General features: G+C 42.8%; 1 pseudogene; it reads right to left on the bottom strand.

Annotated features, from left to right (window-relative positions):
- Positions 1-15,661: 15,661 nt before the first annotated feature.
- Positions 15,662-16,640, bottom strand: LOC141165432 (olfactory receptor 5G9-like; annotated as a pseudogene).
- Positions 16,641-19,779: the final 3,139 nt, after the last annotated feature.

Consider the following 19,779-nt stretch of genomic DNA (forward strand, 5'->3'; position numbering starts at 1 on the left):
ATGTTACAGATAACACGAGTTGGGTCATCTTTATCGATCTGAAAAAATGCCCAGGCTATGCAAGGCTTAGCACCCATGCGACCTGAAGAGCCACCACGACTTGTGGTGAGAGGCAGAGTTGTGTTTGAGGATGCAGTTGTTGACGTGCTTCCAGTACTACGTCTCTGTCCAGGAAGGCGCAACCTGACCTCGTCGTCACTAGCATCTTCCTCCACCTCCTCTGCTGACCTCATCTCTTGGCTGACTGTGGGTTGACAGTAAGTGGGATCTCCGACCTCATCATCATCACCCTGTGCGTTATCACACCCGTCGTCCTCAGAGCCAACCTGTTCCTGCCCTGACAAAAAACTAAAGTTGTCGCTCCAATTAGGTATTTGAGTCTTATCATCGTCTTCCTCATTGTCTCCACCAACAGGAGTTACAGTTTGGGAATGAGGGTCTACATTATGGTCAGAACCTTCTGCGTCTGGTCCTGGATCCGACTCATAAAGATTCTGGGCATCAGTGCAGATCATTTCCTCGTCTGGATTCACAGAAGCGCTGGAGTCGACCTCTGATTCCCAGGCTATAGTATGAGTAAACAGCTCTGCAGACTCAACCATCTGTTCTACCTCATACTCAGACGGGCAGCTGGAGATTTGGGAGCTGTGAGGAAGCAAGTGCGATTTGGGTGACACCTTTGAGGACTGGAGTATTTGTGATGTTGAAGTTGATGTGGAGGAGAGCCCACTTAAAGGAGCACTTGATATCCGTTGAAGCACCTGCTGTTTTTGTGCCTCATCTGGAATTTGTAGCGATTGGCGTGGCCGTAAGAAAGGGATCTTATCACATTGTCCGCTAAAAGAAGTAGACATTTTAGTTTGGCTGGAAGACGGTCTTTCTTCTGCACCTACCCCACGGACACAACCTTTTTTCCCCTTCCCAACACGCCTATTCCCCTTTCCACCAGCAGCAGGCCTTTTTCCACTCATTTTGGTGGTTAACTAATTCACAACTCTGGAGTTGTTTGCACAAAAAAACAATGGATGGTAACCGAGCAGAGCTGAGTGGCCAAACTGTGGTATTAGGCCAAAACTATTGGCTGGGTTAGATGCAGAAAAAAATTATTTTTAATTTGCAACCTGATGGAGGTCAGTGTAGATGGACTAATAGACCAAGTCCCACACACTGCTAGAAGCCCAAATATTTTTTCAGAGCTAGATGCAGAAAAAAAATATTTTTAATTTGCAACCTGATGGAGGTCAGTATAGATGGACTAATAGACCAAGTCCCACACACTGCTAGAAGCCCAAATATTTTTTCAGAGCTAGATGCAGAAAAAAATTATTTTTAATTTGCAACCTGATGGAGGTCAGTATAGATGGACTAATAGACCAAGTCCCACACACTGCTAGAAGCCCAAATATTTTTTCAGAGCTAGATGCAGAAAAAAATTATTTTTAATTTGCAACCTGATGGAGGTCAGTATAGATGGACTAATAGACCAAGTCCCACACACCGCTAGAAGCCCAAATATTTTTTCAGAGCTAGATGCAGAAATTTTTTTTATTCAATTTGCAACCTGATGGAGGTCAGTATAGATGGACTAAAAGACCAAGTCCCACACACTGCTAGAAGCCCAAATATTTTTTCAGAGCTAGATGCAGAAAAAAATTATTTTTAATTTGCAACCTGATGGAGGTCAGTATAGATGGACTAATAGACCAAGTCCCACACACCGCTAGAAGCCCAAATATTTTTTCAGAGCTAGATGCAGAAAATTTTTTTATTCAATTTGCAACCTGATGGAGGTCAGTATAGATGGACTAATAGACCAAGTCCCACACACTGCTAGAAGCCCAAATATTTTTTCAGAGCTAGATGCAGAAAAAAATTATTTTTAATTTGCAACCTGTTGGAGGTCAGTATAGATGGACTAATAGACCAAGTCCCACACACCGCTAGAAGCCCAAATATTTTTTCAGAGCTAGATGCTGAAAAAAATTTTATTCAATTTGCAACCTGCTGGACGTCAGCATAGATCGACTAATAGAACAAGTCCCACACACTGCTAGAAGCCCAAATATTTTTTCAGAGCTAAATGAAGAAAAAAATTATTTTTAATTTGCAACCTGATGGAGGTCAGTATAGATGGACTAATAGACCAAGTCCCACACACCGCTAGAAGCCCAAATATTTTTTCAGAGCTAGATGCAGAAAAAAATTATTTTTAATTTGCAACCTGTTGGAGGTCAGTATAGATGGACTAATAGACCAAGTCCCACACACCGCTAGAAGCCCAAATATTTTTTCAGAGCTAGATGCTGAAAAAAATTTTATTCAATTTGCAACCTGCTGGACGTCAGTATAGATCGACTAATAGAACAAGTCCCACACACTGCTAGAAGCCCAAATATTTTTTCAGAGCTAGATGCAGAAAAAAATTATTTTTAATTTGCAACCTGATGGAGGTCAGTATAGATGGACTAATAGACCAAGTCCCACACACCGCTAGAAGCCCAAATATTTTTTCAGAGCTAGATGCAGAAAAAAATTATTTTTAATTTGCAACCTGATGGAGGTCAGTATAGATGGACTAATAGACCAAGTCCCACACACTGCTAGAAGCCCAAATATTTTTTCAGAGCTAGATGCAGAAAAAAATTATTTTTAATTTGCAACCTGATGGAGGTCAGTATAGATGGACTAATAGAACAAGTCCCACACGCTGCTAGAAGCCCAAATATTTTTTCAGAGATAAATGAAGAAAAAAATTATTTTTAATTTGCAACCTGATGGAGGTCAGTATAGATGGACTAATAGACCAAGTCCCACACACTGCTAGAAGCCCAAATATTTTTTCAGAGCTAGATGCAGAAAAAAATTATTTTTAATTTGCAACCTGATGGAGGTCAGTATAGATGGACTAATAGACCAAGTCCCACACACTGCTAGAAGCCCAAATATTTTTTCAGAGCTAGATGCAGAAAAAAATTATTTTTAATTTGCAACCTGATGGAGGTCAGTATAGATGGACTAATAGACCAAGTCCCACACACTGCTAGAAGCCCAAATATTTTTTCAGAGCTAGATGCAGAAAAAAATTATTTTTAATTTGCAACCTGATGGAGGTCAGTATAGATGGACTAATAGAACAAGTCCCACACGCTGCTAGAAGCCCAAATATTTTTTCAGAGATAAATGAAGAAAAAAATTATTTTTAATTTGCAACCTGATGGAGGTCAGTATAGATGGACTAATAGACCAAGTCCCACACACTGCTAGAAGCCCAAATATTTTTTCAGAGCTAGATGCAGAAAAAATTTATTTTTAATTTGCAACCTGATGGAGGTCAGTATAGATGGACTAATAGACCAAGTCCCACACACCGCTAGAAGCCCAAATATTTTTTCAGAGCTAGATGCAGAAAAAAATTATATTCAGTTTGCAACCTGATGGAGGTCAGTATAGATGGACTAATAGAATGATGCTATGCCCAAAAGATTTTACTTCACTAGGTGCAGTAAAAAAATTGGTATTCTATACACAGGTTGTATATCTTGCAACACAGATAGGCTACTCCACTGACTAACACACTCTGCAATAGGCCAAAAAGGATTAGCTTTGCTAGATTCAGCCAAATGCTGTGAAAAAAACTTGCACAGCACTGGCACAGACCTGCCTGGCAAAAACTGATAGGAACTGATGTAACCTAGTCCTGAAAAGGACTCCAATTACAATTAGTCTTTACTCCCACAATCTATCTATTTAAGAGCACAGACCTGCCTGATAAAAGTCGTAGGAAATGCTGTAACCTAGTCCTTAAAAGGACTGCAATCACAACTATTCCCTACTCCCAAGCTATCTGTATATTTGTGCGAAAATTGGCTTGAAATTAACAAGGTATAGCGCACACAGCAACAGCGGTGCCGTCTAACACGCAGCTGCAGCAGTGAGAAAATGGTGGCGACGGGGAAAATGGCTTGGTCTTATAGGGCAAGGACATGTGACATACACTGCCAATCACACATGCCCTTGCTTGTGTGAAAAAAAGCACTTCGCTCCGTGTGTGCGCTGCTGATAGGCTGACAGATTGCACCTCCCACTGCAAATGCGGGAAAGAGAAAAAAAAATGGAGATCTTCATTGTTCCTGCAGAGATCCATCCCCTGCCCCTCCCCCCGCCCCGCTGTACACTCAAACTGCGTATTAACATTAATTTTCATCATTACTGAGAAAAAATCCAGTTATGATTTTGGTGCACGAACAGTTATCGAACATAACCTCGAACAGCCGAATTTTTCTCAAATTGTTCGTGTTCGCCGACCGGCTCGAACACCGCCCAAAACAGCTCGAATTTGAGATTGGCGAACAGTTCGAGTAGAACAACGCTCATCTCTAGTCATCACCGGTCAACATCTTGGTGGAGTCCTCAAAATTTTGGAGGATGGTATGTATGTTTAACATTCATCTCCAGTCCTGATCTTTTATGTGTGGAGTCTGACCTGAATACCGATGGCCTTATTGATGCTGGTAGTCAATAACTGCCCTCTTCTGCTTATAAATCCTTCCAAACTTCTGCAATATAGAGTTCCAATGTGTGGGGACATCGCAGATCAGTTGGTGTTCTGGTAGCGGCAAATGCTGCTGAAGCACGGCAAGGGCGGTGGAAGCTGTTGCTGACTTTCTAAAATGGGCACACAGGCAGCGTACTTTGACAAGCAGATTCGACAGATCCGGGTAGGTTTTGAGAAACCACTGAACCACGAGGTTAAGCATATGGGCCAGGCATGGTACATCTGTAAGCTCTCCTTGCCTCAGAGCCACCACCAGGTTCTGGCTATTGTCACACACGACCATGCCTGATCAGCGGTATCAGCCACAGATCTGCGTGCTCTTTCAGAGCTTTCCACAACTCTTCAGCCCTGTGCGGTTTGTCACCTAAGCATATTAGCTTCAGCACAGCGTGTTGCCGCTTGGCCAAGGCAGCACTGCAGTGCTTCCAGCATGTCTGATGTGGTTATTTCGTAGATGGAGGCTGAAGAGGAGGAGGTGCAGGAGCTGTAGAATGTGGGCGCAAACCTGATAGACCCAATGCCCCGCAATCCTCAGCGTCGGGAGGACATGTTCCGTCCCAAGGTCCGAACGGGTTCCGGCTTCCACTATATTAACCCAGTGTGCCATAAGCGAAATGTACCGTCCCTGCCCACAAGCACTTGTCCACGTGTCCGTGGTTAGGTGAACTTTCACAGTAACTGCGTTGTTGAGGGCACGTCTAATGTTGTGGGACCCATGCTCGTGTAATGCGGGGATGGCACACCGGGAGAAATAGTGCCGGCTGGGGACCGAGTACCGAGGAATGACCTCTGCCATCAGGTTGCGGAAAGCTTCAGTCTCCACGAACCTAAAAGTCAACATTTCGAGCTCCAGTATTCGCGAAATGTGTGAATTTATTAGTGTGGCCTATGGGGCATTGGCTGCATATTTGCACTTGCCTTCCATGGACTGGGGTAGGGACAATTGGGACAAGGACGTGGATGTGCTTGTTGATGGTTCTACTTGAGAGTGTGCAATGACAGGTGTAGGGCGGGAGGCATCTTGTCATGTGCCATGGACAGGGGATTGGCGTGTATGCACAACAGCGGAAGAAGCGGTGGTGTCACCCACAGACACTGTTTCTGGACCGTGGGGTTCTGCCCACTTAGTCGGGTGCTTTGCTGCCATGTGCCTGATCATGCTGGTGGTGGTCAGGCTGCTACCCCTGCTGATGATGGCCTGCAGGTGGTATAAATGGTCTTTTTGCAGTTATCTGCAGAGTCTTTAAATAATAACCAGACTCGGGAAAACCTACCAGCTGTATTTGCAACTTCTGTTGTGTTGGCGTTACGAGGAATGCTTTCCCGCCTTGTGTCTGCAGCCACCATACTGCTTCTTCCTCCATGTTGTGTTGCTACATATCCCTCCCTCTGTGTTCTGCTATCCTTGCTTTGTATGTTCCCCTGCCAGGTTGGATCAGTTAGCATATCATCCACCATCTCGTCTTCCACTACCGCATCCTGGTCCTTCTCTTGACTTTCTGGTAATTGTGTCTCATCATCAACATCCTCCTCTTGTGACAGTAATTGCACTTTACCACCATCGCCTTCGTGTGACCATGGCTGTTCCAATGTTTGGGCATCACTACACGCGTTCTCCTCTTGACTCGTTTGAAGCTGGCCATGCGAGAGCCCCTAATTTACAAATGGAAAAGTAAACAGCTCTTCTGAGTGTCCAAGTCTGGGATTAGTTGTTTCCAGCACTTGGCATGGTGGGAGGAAGGCAGATCAAGGTGAGTAATATGCAGTCCAGACTCACAGCTACTGAGACTTGACCACGTGGAAGACACGGTGGAGGTGGTGGTTGCAAAGTGACTGGAAGAATTATCTGCTCTCCAACCAATAACCCTTTGACACTGCTCTGTATTTAATAGTTGTGTTCTGTGGTCCCCTATTAATTGGGACTGGAAGGTCGAGCGACAAGATGTGGGTGTTTGTTGTGGCACAATTTCACCTTGCCCACGGCCACTTCCTTGGCCTCTGCATGCACCATCACCATCATGTCCACTTCCCCGTTGCTTGCCACGCACCTTTCCCATTTTAAATGGAGGAAAATATTTTCCACGTTCACGAGAAATGTCTGATTTTGGAATGCATTTATATGTGATATGTCTGACTGAGAACCACGATTTTAAATAGAAAGTCTGTAATTTACTAATATTATTCTACACAGAGACGTAGTGTGAATAGCTTCACCGACACACTGTAACGGAATGAAAGTGGAAGAAATGTATGATTTTTGAAGTCTTTTTGGTGATATGTCTGACAGAGAACCATGGCTTTAAATTGCAGGCCTGTAATTTACTAATATTATTCTACACGGAGACCTAGTGTGAATAGCTTCACCGACACACTGCAAAGGAATGAAAATGGAAGAAATGTATGATTTTTGAACTGTCTTATAGGTGATATGTCTGACAGAGAACCATGGTTTTAAATTGAAGGCCTGTAATTTACTAATATTATTGTACATGGAGACCTAGTGTGAATAGCATCACGGACACACTGCAATGGAATGAAAATGGAAGAAATAGCTGATTTTTGAACAGTTGTTTAGATGATATGTCTGACAGAGAACAAAGGGTTTAAATTGTAGGCCTGTAATTTACTAATATTATTCTACACAGACACCTAGTGTGAAAACCTTCACCGACACACTGCAACAGAATTGAAAAGGAGGCCAATATTTTCCATATTCAGTTCAAATTTCTGAATTTTTATCGCTGAAATATGGAACAGATCTGGCTTTATTCTACAGTGAGAACAAGCAAATGGGGATGAAAAATGGTGTACTCTGGATTGATTTTAAAGCAAATAGCCAGGATTAAGATTAAAAAAAAAATTGCCCTGGCCCCTGATATCTGGGGCTGTCTAGAAATATATGTAATTATTACAGCAGAAGACAGGACGTTCAATGGACCCTCTTGTGCTGTATCATACACTGCAGTCTGCCACATACACTGCCTGCCTGCCTAGCACTGATTATATGCAGCTGGATTAGTCCTCAGAAGGACTGTTATTTCAGATGGATATATATACAGTACAGACCAAAAGTTTGGACACACCTTCTCATTTAAAGATTTTTCTGTATTTTTATGACTATGAAAATTGTACATTCACACTGAAGGCATCAAAACTACGAATTAACACATGTGGAATTATATACTTAACAAAAAAGTGTGAAAAAACTGAAAATATGTCTTATATTCTAGGTTCTTCAAAGTAGCCACCTTTTGCTTTGATGACTGCTTTGCACACTCTTGGAATTCTCTTGATGAGCTTCAAGAGGTAGTCACCGGAAATGGTCATCCAACAATCTTGAAGGAGTTCCCAGAGATGCTTAGCACTTGTTGGCCCTTTTGCCTTCACTCTGCGGTCCAGCTCACCCCAAACCATCTCGATTGGGTTCAGGTCTGGTGACTGTGGAGGCCAGGTCATCTGGCGTAGCACCCCATCACTCTCCCTCTTGGTCAAATAGCCCTTACACAGCCTGGAGGTGTGTTTGGGGTCATTGTCCTGTTGAAAAATAAATGATGGTCCAACTAAACGCAAACCGGATGGAATAGCATGCCGCTGCAAGATGCAGTGGTAGCCATGCTGGTTCAGTATGCCTTCAATTTTGAATAAATCCCCAACAGTGTCACCAGCAAAGCACCCCCACACCATCACACCTCCTCCTCCATGCTTCACGATGGGAACCAGGCATGTAGAGTCCATCCGTTCACCTTTTCTGCGTCGCACAAAGACACGGTGGTTGGAACCAAAGATCTCATATTTGGACTCATCAGACCAAGGCACAGATTTCCACTGGTCTAATGTCCATTCCTTGTGTTCTTTAGCCAAAACAAGTCTCTTCTGCTTGTTGCCTGTCCTTAGCAGTGGTTTCCTAGCAGCTATTTTGCCATGAAGGCCTGCTGCACAAAGTCTCCTCTTAACAGTTGTTGAAGAGATGTGTCTGCTGCTAGAACTCTGTGTGGCATTGACCTGATCTCTAATCTGAGCTGCTGTTAACTTGTGATTTCTGAGGCTGGTGACTCGGATAAACTTATCCTCAGAAGCAGAGGTGACTCTTGGTCTTCCTTTCCTGGGGCGGTCCTCATGTGAGCCAGTTTCTTTGTAGCACTTGATGGTTTTTGCAACTGCACTTGGTGACACTTTTAAAGTTTGGCCAATTTTTCAGACTGACTGACCTTCATTTCTTAAAGATATGATGGCCACACGTTTTTCTTTACTTAGCTGCTTTTTTCTTGCCATAATACAAATTCTAACAGTCTATTCAGTAGGACTATCAGCTGTGTATCCACCAGACTTCTGCACAACACAACTGATGGTCCCAACCCCATTTATAAGGCAAGAAATCCCACTTATTAAACCTGACAGGGCACACCTGTGAAGTGAAAACCATTTCCGGTGACTACCTCTTGAAGCTCATCAAGAGAATGCCAAGAGTGTGCAAAGCAGTCATCAAAGCAAAAGGTGGCTACTTTGAAGAACCTAGAATATAAGACATATTCTCAGTTGTTTCACACTTTTTTGTTAAGTATATAATTCCACATGTGTTAATTCATAGTTTTGATGCCTTCAGTGTGAATGTACAATTTTCATAGTCATGAAAATACAGAAAAATCTTTAAATGAGAAGGTGTGTCCAAACTTTTGGTCTGTACTGTACTTTGTGGAATACCTATGCTAACTGGACGTTCAATGGACCCTCTAGCTATATGCACTGCCGTCTGCCACATACACTGCCTGCCTGCCTAATTCCGCTATCACCACAGAATATATGCAGCTGGATTAGTCCTCAGAAGGACTGTAAGTTCAAATGGATATACTGTACATTTACTGTATGTTGTGGAATACCTATACTAACTATAAACAATCAAATCTCTCCCTGATGCAGCAGCAGCCCTCCCTACTCTGCCTGGTTCCGGAGTAGACTGTGACGAGCATGGTGGCGCCCGGTCTTATATAAAACTGATGATGCTGTGGGGCAAGCCAATCACTGTAATGCCCAAAAACAACATGGCTATGGTATTATAGTGCATGGCAGGCAATCCCTGCATGTTCATTGCCTCTCTAATGAGCGCCAAAGAGGCAGGGACGGGACCAGAGTTCCTGCATGAGCATCCCGGAAATATTCCCCGAGCACTGAGCTTGTGGAGCGCAGTGATTCTCGGGCGAGTACTGAGTAGTGGTGAGCACGTTCACTCATCACTAGAAACTACAGGAAGGTGTTAAGGAATTATCAGCTACACTAACTCATTTCATTTTTTATTAGTTAATCTTGCCATCATGTGCCAGTAAATATATCCATACTCTAATTCTAGTAATATATACCTTTATCATGCAGATAGCATCAATTGGTATCTTCTATCTGCAGCTCTGATGCTTACATTGATCCCTTCCTGTCTCCAAGCTTACTGAGTTCTAATACTACAAGTTCCATCATGCATTTCAGTGGCCTGTGAGCCAGCACTTATCAAGCCCCCTTCATTCTCCACACAAGCTCCTCCCTCCTCACTCTTTAGGAAGCATGCTCAGGCAATCTGTCATTCAATGCAAAACATCTCCACCCTCCACCAGGAGCAGAGTGACAATTTCCTTTCATTTTGTGGGAATCCTGTGGCCAGAAAAGGAAGTATCAGACAAAACAGAGGAGGAAGTAGAATCTCCATAACTATTGAGTACCTCTACATCAGTCTCTCTCTCCTGTCCTCTCCCATGTACAACACTGAGGCCTTACTGACATTTATTAATCACTCCAAACCTTTCACTACCACCATACAATGAACAAAATGCTCACACAAATCAGTGAACCACCTACTCTTTCTCTTCTGTCTCCTCCTCCTAGTTGCTGGCAAAATCTCTACCAACCCTGTGCCTCCACACACTAGTATATATAACTCTCATCCTGCTGCACATAGAAGCCCTCCCAATCTACTAAACATTTGTTGCTCACCTTCTCCTGTCTCTTTTAACTGTGCCCTTTGGAGCTCACGCTCAGCTTGCAATAAACTCCTCTATATCCAATTTTTCATCAATTAAAATTCCTTTAACCTTATGGTTATCACTGAAACATGGATCCAGCAGTCTGGCAGAACCGCCGCAGCAGCTCTCTTGTATGATGGGCTACAATTTTCACTTACCCCCAGACCTGAGAGCAGACAAGGTGGAGGTGTAGGTTTGCTCCTTTCATGACAATGTGCTTTCAGGTCATCCATCCAGTTCCCTCACTTATGTTTCCTTCCTTCTAAGTCCACACCTTTAGACTCTTCAAACCCTTCTCCCCGCGAGTTCAGTTGTATATCACCCTACAAGCCCCTCCTATCAGTTTCTGGATCACTTTGCCACCTGGCTTTCACACATCCTATCCTGTGATATTCCCACTCTCATCATGGGGGATTTTAACATACCCATTGAAAAGCTACTTTCCCCCTTTGCCACTTATCTTCTTTCTCTAACTGCCTCATTTGGCATCTCACAGCTCACTAACTCTCCTACACATGAAGATGAGAATACTCTGGACTTGGTCTTCTCACAACTCTGCTTGCTGCATGGATTTACTAACTCCCCTCTACCACTCTCTGACCACAACCTTCTTTCCTTCTCTGTCAAGAACTGCCTCCTCACCCAAGACTTACCATACACACAGAACTCTACATGCCATTAATACCCAGCAGCTTATGAACAATCTACAGTCATCTTTAGTTTCCATCCTCTCCCTCTCCGGTACAGACTCAGCATTGTCACACTATAACAAGACATTGCAGAGAGCCCTGGATGAAGCAGCACCAGCTACACGCAGAATGACCTGGAATATACTGCAGCCCTAGCACACGATGCAAACGTTTTTTCCAGTGCTGTTCAAGGTATGCTGAGTGTCTGTGTAGAAAATCACTTTTAGCAGAAGACTTCATCCACTATAATTTTATGGTCAAAACTTAAAACAATGCTCTCCATCTGGCTAAACAAGTTTACTTTACCACTCTCATCACATCTCTAGCCAACAATCCTAAACGACTCTTTGAAACCTTCCACTCCCTCCTGAGCCCTAAAGTACAGACCCCTGTCACTAACCTAAGCGCTGACGATCTGGCCTCTTATTTCCTACAAGAAATCAATCATATCCTTCAAGACATTTTTGCACAATCCCCTCAGATTCTGGAACCCCTTCCCTCCCGCACCTCAAGTTCACTTTTCATCTTCACTCCATTCACAGAAGATGAAGTGACCAGACTCCTCGCTTCTTCTCACCCTACAACCTGCAACAGTGACCCTATTCCATCACATCTCCTTCAGTCCCTTTCCCCAGCTGTCACTACTTATATAACTAAAATACTTAACCTCTCTCTTTCTTCAGAAATCTGTCCCTCTTCATTCAAAAAAGCCATCCCTGGACCAGAACTGAACTGCTAACTACAGACCGGTCTCTAATCTTCCCTTCATCTCTAAACTCCTGGAACGCTTGATCCACTTCTGTCTAATCCACTATCTCTCAGATAACTCTCTTCTCGACCCCCTACAATCCAGTTTCTGCTCTTCACACTCTACTGAAACTGCCCTCACTAAAGTCTCTAATGAAATGTTAACAGCTAAATCTAATGGTCACAACTCCCTGCTGATTCTACTGGATCTCTCTGCCGCTTTTGACACTGTGGATCACCAGCTCCTCCTCACTATGCTCTGCTCTATAGGCCTCAAGGACACAGTTATCTACTCATTTTCCTTTTATCTCTCTAACCATTCCTACATGGTATATTTTGCCGGCTCTTCTTCCTCTAATCTTCCCCTTACTATCGGGGTTCTACTAGTATCAGTCCTAGGTCCCCTCCTCTTCTCCTTGTATATTGCCTCTATTGGACAAACCATCAGCAGATTTGGTTTCTAGTATCATCTCTATGCTGATGACACCTAATTATACACCTCTTAACCTGACATAACTGCCTCTCTAACACAAAATACCAGTGATTGTCTGTCCGCTGTCTCAAACATCATGTCCTCCCTCTATTTGAAACTGAATCGCTCCAAAAATGAACTTGTTGTTTTTCCTCCCTCTACTAACCTACCTATACCTGACTTTTCAATTTCCTTGAGTGGTGCCACCATAACTCCCAAGCAGCAAACTCGCTATCTTTGAGTTATATTTTACACACAACTTTCCTTTATTCCCCATATACAATCACTCACTCGCTCATGTCACCTGCACCTTAAAACATCACCAGAGTCTGACCTTTTCTCACCTTTGATGCTGCAAAAACTCTTACTGTCGCTCTTATTCACTCTTGTCTGGACTACTACAACTCTCTTCTAATCGGTCTCCCTCTAAACAAACTCTCTGCTCTCCAATTCCTTCTGAATGCAGCAGCCAGGGGCGTATTTCTATCAGTCCGCTTCACCGACGCCTCTACCCTGTGCCAGTCATTGCACTGGTTACCCATTTACCACAGAATACATTACAAACTCATCTCGCTCACCCACAAAGTTCTCCACAATTCTGCACCTCCCTAAATCTCATTCCTTATTTCTGTCTATCACCCCTCCCGTGCCTCCGTTCTGCACCTGATCTAATACTGATAACCTCCTTAATCTGAACCTCACACCTCCATCTCCAAGACTTCTCGTGTACTGCGTAAGTTTTTTGGAATGCACTGCCCCAAACGATCTGACTAATATCTAGCCACCTTGTCTTCAAATGTGCTTTAAAAACACATCTGTTTAGACAAGCCTATCACCTCAACTCACCAAGCTAACTCTCCCCTGCTCCTTCTTAAATCTTAATCTTAATCTGCTACTGCCTATTCATCTGTCTCCACATCCTCCATGCACCCAATAGCACATGGTAACTGCTCTTAGACAGATAGTGGCTGATAACCATGTTCTACCTATTGTGTCCCCCATTTCCATATAGATTGTAAGCTTGCGAGCAGGGCCCTCAATCCTCCTGTAACTGTTGAAATGTGATACTGTATTGTTTATATTGTCTGTACATGTCCCTACTTAATTCTAAAGTGCTGCGGATATGTTGGCGCTATGTAAATTAAAATGAATATTATTATTATATTATTTGATCCCTGCTGAGATGAGCTCATAGAAGCTATACATCTAATTATTATTATTATTATTTATTATTATAGTGCCATTTATTCCATGGCGCTTTACATGTGAAAAAGGGGTATAATACATGAACAGTTACAATAATCTTGAACACAATGTGACAGCGACTGGTACAGGAGGAGCGAGGACCCTGCCCGCGAGGGCTCACAATCTACAAGGGATGAGTGAGGATACAGTAGGTAGAACTGGTCGTGCAGCGGTATGGTGGAGGGGTGGTTACTGCAGGTTGTAGGCTTGTCGGAAGAGGTGGGTCTTCATGTTCCTTTTGAAATTTTCCATGGTAGGCGAGAGTCTGATACGTTGGGGTAGAGAGTTCCAGAGTAGGGGGGAAGCACGGGAGAAATCTTGTATGCGATTGTGGGAGGAGGCGATAAGAGGGGAGTAGAGAAGGAGATCTTGTGAGGATCGGAGTCTGCGTGTGGGTATGTAACGGGAGACTAGGTCAGAGATATATGGAGTAGACAGGTTGTGGATGGCTTTATATGCCATTGTTAGGGTTTTGGACTGGAGTCTCTGAGCAATGGGGAGTCAGTGAAGAGATTGACAGAAAGGAGAGGCCAGTGAAAAGTGGGGGGATAGGTTGATTAGTCGAGCAGCAGAGTTTAGGATAGATTGGAGGGGTGCAAGAGTGTTAGAGGGGAGGCCACAGAGCAGGAGGTTGCAGTAGTCAAGGCGGGAGATGATGAGGGCGTGCACTAGTGTTTTTGCAGATTCATGGTTGAGGAATGTGTGGATCCGGGAGATATTTTTGAGTTGGAGTCGGCAGGAAGTGGAAAGGGCTGGGATATGTTGTTTGAAGGAGAGTTCCGAGTCCAGGGTTAGCCCAAGGCAGCGAGCTTGAGGGACTGGGGAGAGTAAGCAGCCATTGACATTGATAGATAGATCAGTTGGGGGGGTTGAATGAGATGGCGGAAAGATGATGAATTCTGTTTTGTCCATGTTAAGTTTTAGAAATATGGCACAGAAGAAGGATGAAATAGCAGACAGACATTGTGGGATTTACGTTAGTAAGGAGGTGATATTGGGTCCAGAGTTTTAGATCTATGTGTCATCATAATAGAGGTGATAATGAAAGCCATGAGACTCTATGAGCTGTCCCAGGCCAAAGATGTAGATGGAGAAGAGCAGGGGTCCTAGAACTGAACCTTGGGGGACACGGACAGATAGGGGGTGAGATGAGGAGGTGGTGTGTGAGTGGGAGACGCTGAATGTCCGATCTGTTAGGTATGAGGAGATCCAGGATAGGGCCAAGTCTGTGATGCCGATAGATGAGAGAGTCTGTAGTAAGAGAGAATGGTCCACTTTATCAAAGGCAGATGACAGGTCTAGGAGGAGGAGGACAGAGTAGTGTCGCTTAGATTTGGCGGTTAGTAGGTCGTTGGTGACTTTAGTCAGTGCAGTTTCAGTAGAATGGTGGGGTCGGAAACCAGATTGTAGGCGGTCAAAGAGGGAGCAGGAGGAGAGGTGGGAGGACAGTTCAGAATGGACATGTTGCTCCAGTAGTTTTGAGGCATAGGGGAGAAGTGATATGGGGCGATAGCTAGACACAGAGGATGGGTCAAGGGAGGGCTTTTTGAGGATGGGTGTGATTGAGGCATGTTTGAAGCATGAGGGGAAGACACCAGTTGTTAGTGAAAGCTTGAAAAGGTGGGCTAGGGCTGGGATTAAGATAGTGGTAAGGATTGGGATGAGGTGGGACAGGAATGGGTCAAGTTTACAGGTGGAGAGGTGTGATTTGGAGAGTAAGGAGGAAAGTTGATCTTCAGAAATGGTGGAGAAGGTGGTTTTGGACGAAGAGGATTGAGTAGGTGTGGGGAGGGGCTGTGGGGCTTTAGGCAAAAGCTAAATGCAAGAATATTACAAAAGGTATTGCTTTGAAGAACTATGATATATAATTTGGATGAAAAAGTAGTGGAAAACACCTTTAAACTGGACCTTGTTTTATCACTGCATATAATTTATTAAAGTTAAAAAGTTAAAATGTAGGTAAAAAGTTTATTATTTTTTTCACTGCTTCACTTACATTGTTATTCCTTAGACTATATATAATGGGGTTGATGAAAGGAGTGAATACAGTATACAGCAATGATAAGAGTTTACTGATATTTACGGTTCGCTCTTGTGTTGGGAAAACGTAAACACTGAACATGGTCCAGAAAAATATGGAGACCACAGTGAGGTGGGAGCTACAGGTGGAGAAGGCTTTCTGTCTGCCAGTATTGGATGGAATCCTTAAGGTAGCAGCAATAATCTTGGCATAAGATATAATTATTATTACGGTTGAGATCATTACTATAGGAGTACCTAACAATGTGATTTCAAGGTGAACAATGGAAGCATCAGAGCAGGCAATGTCCAGTAGAGGATTCATGTCACAGAAGAAATGGTTAATAGTATTGGGACCACAAAATATTAGCATTGCTGTTGTGATAGCCTCAATCAATGTCATAGAAAAAACACAACACCAAGAGATGACGGCCAAATTCATACAACAAGTCCTTGTCATTATGGTAGTGTAACGAAGGGGATTACAGATGGCCACGTATCTGTCATAAGACATCACTGTGAGGAGAAGACATTCAAATGCTTCTGAGGCACAAAAAATGAAAAGTTGGGTGATACAACCAATAAAAGTAATGGTCCTCCCATTATACAGAATAATTTGAAGCATCTTGGGGACAATATTTGTGGTTAATAAAATGCCACTGATGGACAGTTGGGAGATGAAGAAGTACATCGGAGTGTGGAGGTTCTTGCTGGTGAACACGAGGGTGATGATCAGGAGGTTCCCACATATTGTGCCAAAATAAATAAGCAGGAAAAGACAAAATAGGAAAATTCTTAAATATTTACTACCTTGAAATCCTAAGAGGAAAAAATCTGTAACCGTGGTCCAATTCCTTTCCTGTGTTTTATTGGAAAAAAAGTGAAGGAATATTATTTACTGTCAACATCATGTCAAATAGATATGATAATATGCACCACTAAAGAGACGTTAGATCAAATTGATCAATGGAATCTGTTCCATGGGATACTGTAGGTACAGATTGTGAGAAGAAAACATTAGTAAGTTCTGGATTAAACTCTTATTCATCTAAAATCTTTGTCTTCCGACCTCTCCTGAAGCAGAAATGTATAAAACAGATGTACATTTTGCGGAGAAGGAGGCAAGTAGGTGCAAAACTCTTTTTGTAACAACTTATTCCATGAGATCAGTGGATTAGGCATGATCAATTCTCCAATTTCGTACTACTACAGAGAAGCAATAAATCATCCTATAAACATAAATGTAATTAACACAAGTTGTTTTTAATAAGTAGAATGTTTATGATATATCAGTATTCAACCTAAACTTTTCTGTACAGTGCTACAAAAAAACCTACAAGTGGTACCAGTTATAATAATCGTCAGTAATTGTGTCATTGGTCTTGATTCAAGTAATCCTGTTGTCATTACACACCTTAATATAATAATACATTAATGTCCTTAGCTACCCAAGTATCACGAGGGCACTGTTTGTGATACTATGACAGCTCTAAATAGGACTTCAATGCAGAGGCCTAATGCTAGCCATTTTGTCTCCCAGTTCTCAGTGGTTGCACTAGCCTTCACTTCTTAACCCTTGTACAAGGAGCTAGACTTATCAATGGGGCCCATAGGCTTGACAACGGAGTAGGCTGCTAGCTGACTGTAAGAAAGGCACTATCATGGAATATAAAGAAAGTAAGCTGTGACCTGAATACAAGCCAAGTTCAGAAAGAAGAATAAACAAAACAGCAACTTATACAGGGAGCAGAGATGTGGACCAGGTAAGCTGAACTTAATAACTGGCAGTGTGGAGAGAAGTTCCCTTCTAAATGAATGGGAAAAAATTTTCATAGACAAACTTCATCTGATAGAAAGGGTTCCCAGAATAGTGTGAGAAGTTATAGCTGCAAAGGGAAGACAACTTTATGTTAATGTCTATTAATGTCTATGAGATGTTATCAAAGCTACTGGAGGTACAATGAGGAAGGAGCACAATACTTTTATTGAAATAGTGTACTGAACAATGAGAGCAATATTTAAAATATTAACTGACAATGTGATAAACAGGCTAGAAAGCTTAATTAGAAATGTATGCAATCTGTGCGATTTATGGCATATAATAATGAAATTGGATCATACAACATTTCAACTTTTCTCTTTTATCTCCATCATCTACAAAATGAATGATGAGCAAAAAAACACATAAAAATTAGTTACTGAACTTGTCTACTCAATGCCTTTAACTACGGATCCATCAAGGTGAGAACAAATTACTAGGGCAATAAAAATGTATTCTGAATCACATGATCATATCATGTCTTAGACAGCCTTCTTTATAGTATATCTAATAAATGTTATGTAGAAAACTGAGAACATTGACAATTATTAGCCCCAATGTCAGTAAGGGCCTGGGATAGAACTTACATCAGAGTTGTCCATGTTTTTTTACTGATGAGAATAATGACTATTGTATTTACATGGCATTTCTCAGTCCTTTAGAATAAATTTTCAGAGGTAAAAAAAAACTGCCCAAATGAACCAACATGTGGGATGATATGAGGTTACCAGCAGCAAAATGTGTAATAAGAAGAACCTCTATATATGCACAAGTGAATGGAGGTGTTTTTAGATATATTTATTTCTCATATCTCTTGCGTCTTACTCCACTGAGAAAATATAACAGTAAATAGTTAATTGTCCCCAAGATCACTTAAGTCATTTACTTAAAGAATACAGAAGCAAAGAAAAAATATATTAGGTGCCTCAAAAAATGCATTAGCACACATCATAGTAAAGGTTAATTTAGATGAGCTAATAATTGACAAACAAGTATTTGCAGGATCGCTTGTTCAGCAATTACTTGGCGAATGAGCATTGTTCGTTCATGTGAGTGATCAGATAATTTATGTTGTGTGAGGTAGCCCTAATGAACATGTTGAGGGGCACTCACTTCACCGGGTCAATTAAGGCACACATGCAACTTTTTCCGGTATTATGAAGACCAGCAGTTTATGACACGTCACAAACTGCTTATAACATCAGCTCTGTTCTGCCACAGCTGTGGTTTAAGGCCCACCAGACGTGATCTCCAGCCCACGTGCCTTCAAGGTCTAATGGTGTCCGAGACACAGGGATTAGGCCTCTTGCCTCTCCAAGGCTAATGGTGTCCCAGACACAGGGATCAGGCCTCTTTCCTCTCCAATGCTAATGGAGTCCCAGACACAGGAGTCTGGCCTCTTGCCTCTCCACTGTTTCAAAACCACCAGGATTTATATATCCTTCTGTGCGCACATGACCTGTGATGATGTCACAGTCATGTGATCAGTCACCTGGAGGAGAGGTACGTGGTCAGCCAGAACACACCCCCTGGACATTTTAGTAATGCAGCAAGCCACTGCATTACATATCCCCCCCTCTGTTCAAACTTGTAAGGTTGAACACATAATATACACACTCACATTATAACCCACAGTTCACAAAGAGACCATGTACTTTACATTTGCGCTGCTCAGCCCCTGGAACATTAGTCATCAACATTAGCCCATTCCTTAGAGACCTACCATCCGTCATTGTCTCTAACTTCGTCAAGTCACATTTCCTAGTCATAACCTTGTCAGATCTCCCCTGCTCCCAGCGGTCAATACACAGTGCGACTCACTTGCGCTTGTATCTAAGGTCCGGTCCGACTCCGTACTGTCTCGTACTCTATTGGGACATTTGCATGGGCCTCTCAGACCTGAGTTACTGAAGGTCTCACTATCTCTAAACCCATGCCCACTACCCTCATGACATCCTGTAAGGTCTCTAACTTCTGCTGTCGCTGTTCTATTATTTAGGGGGCCCTTTCTCTGTCTGTTCTCACAATTTATAGTTGGCTGCCATCTTCTGCTGCTCAGGCGACGCTGTCTTTCCATTTGCAGTCTGGCGAGATTCAACTGTTCTACCTTTCGCAGGTAGGTCACTCGGTACTCCATCAGCATTCGTATATATGCAAGATTTTCTTCCGTGCCTACAGCAGAGAATGACACCATGCCGTCTTCATCCGGTATCCAGTCCTGATGATCT

This window comes from Phyllobates terribilis, unplaced genomic scaffold, assembly GCF_046119375.1.
Source record: "Phyllobates terribilis strain yellow unplaced genomic scaffold, ASM4611937v1 Scaffold_11__3_contigs__length_659146591, whole genome shotgun sequence".
Taxonomy (NCBI): domain Eukaryota; kingdom Metazoa; phylum Chordata; class Amphibia; order Anura; family Dendrobatidae; genus Phyllobates; species Phyllobates terribilis.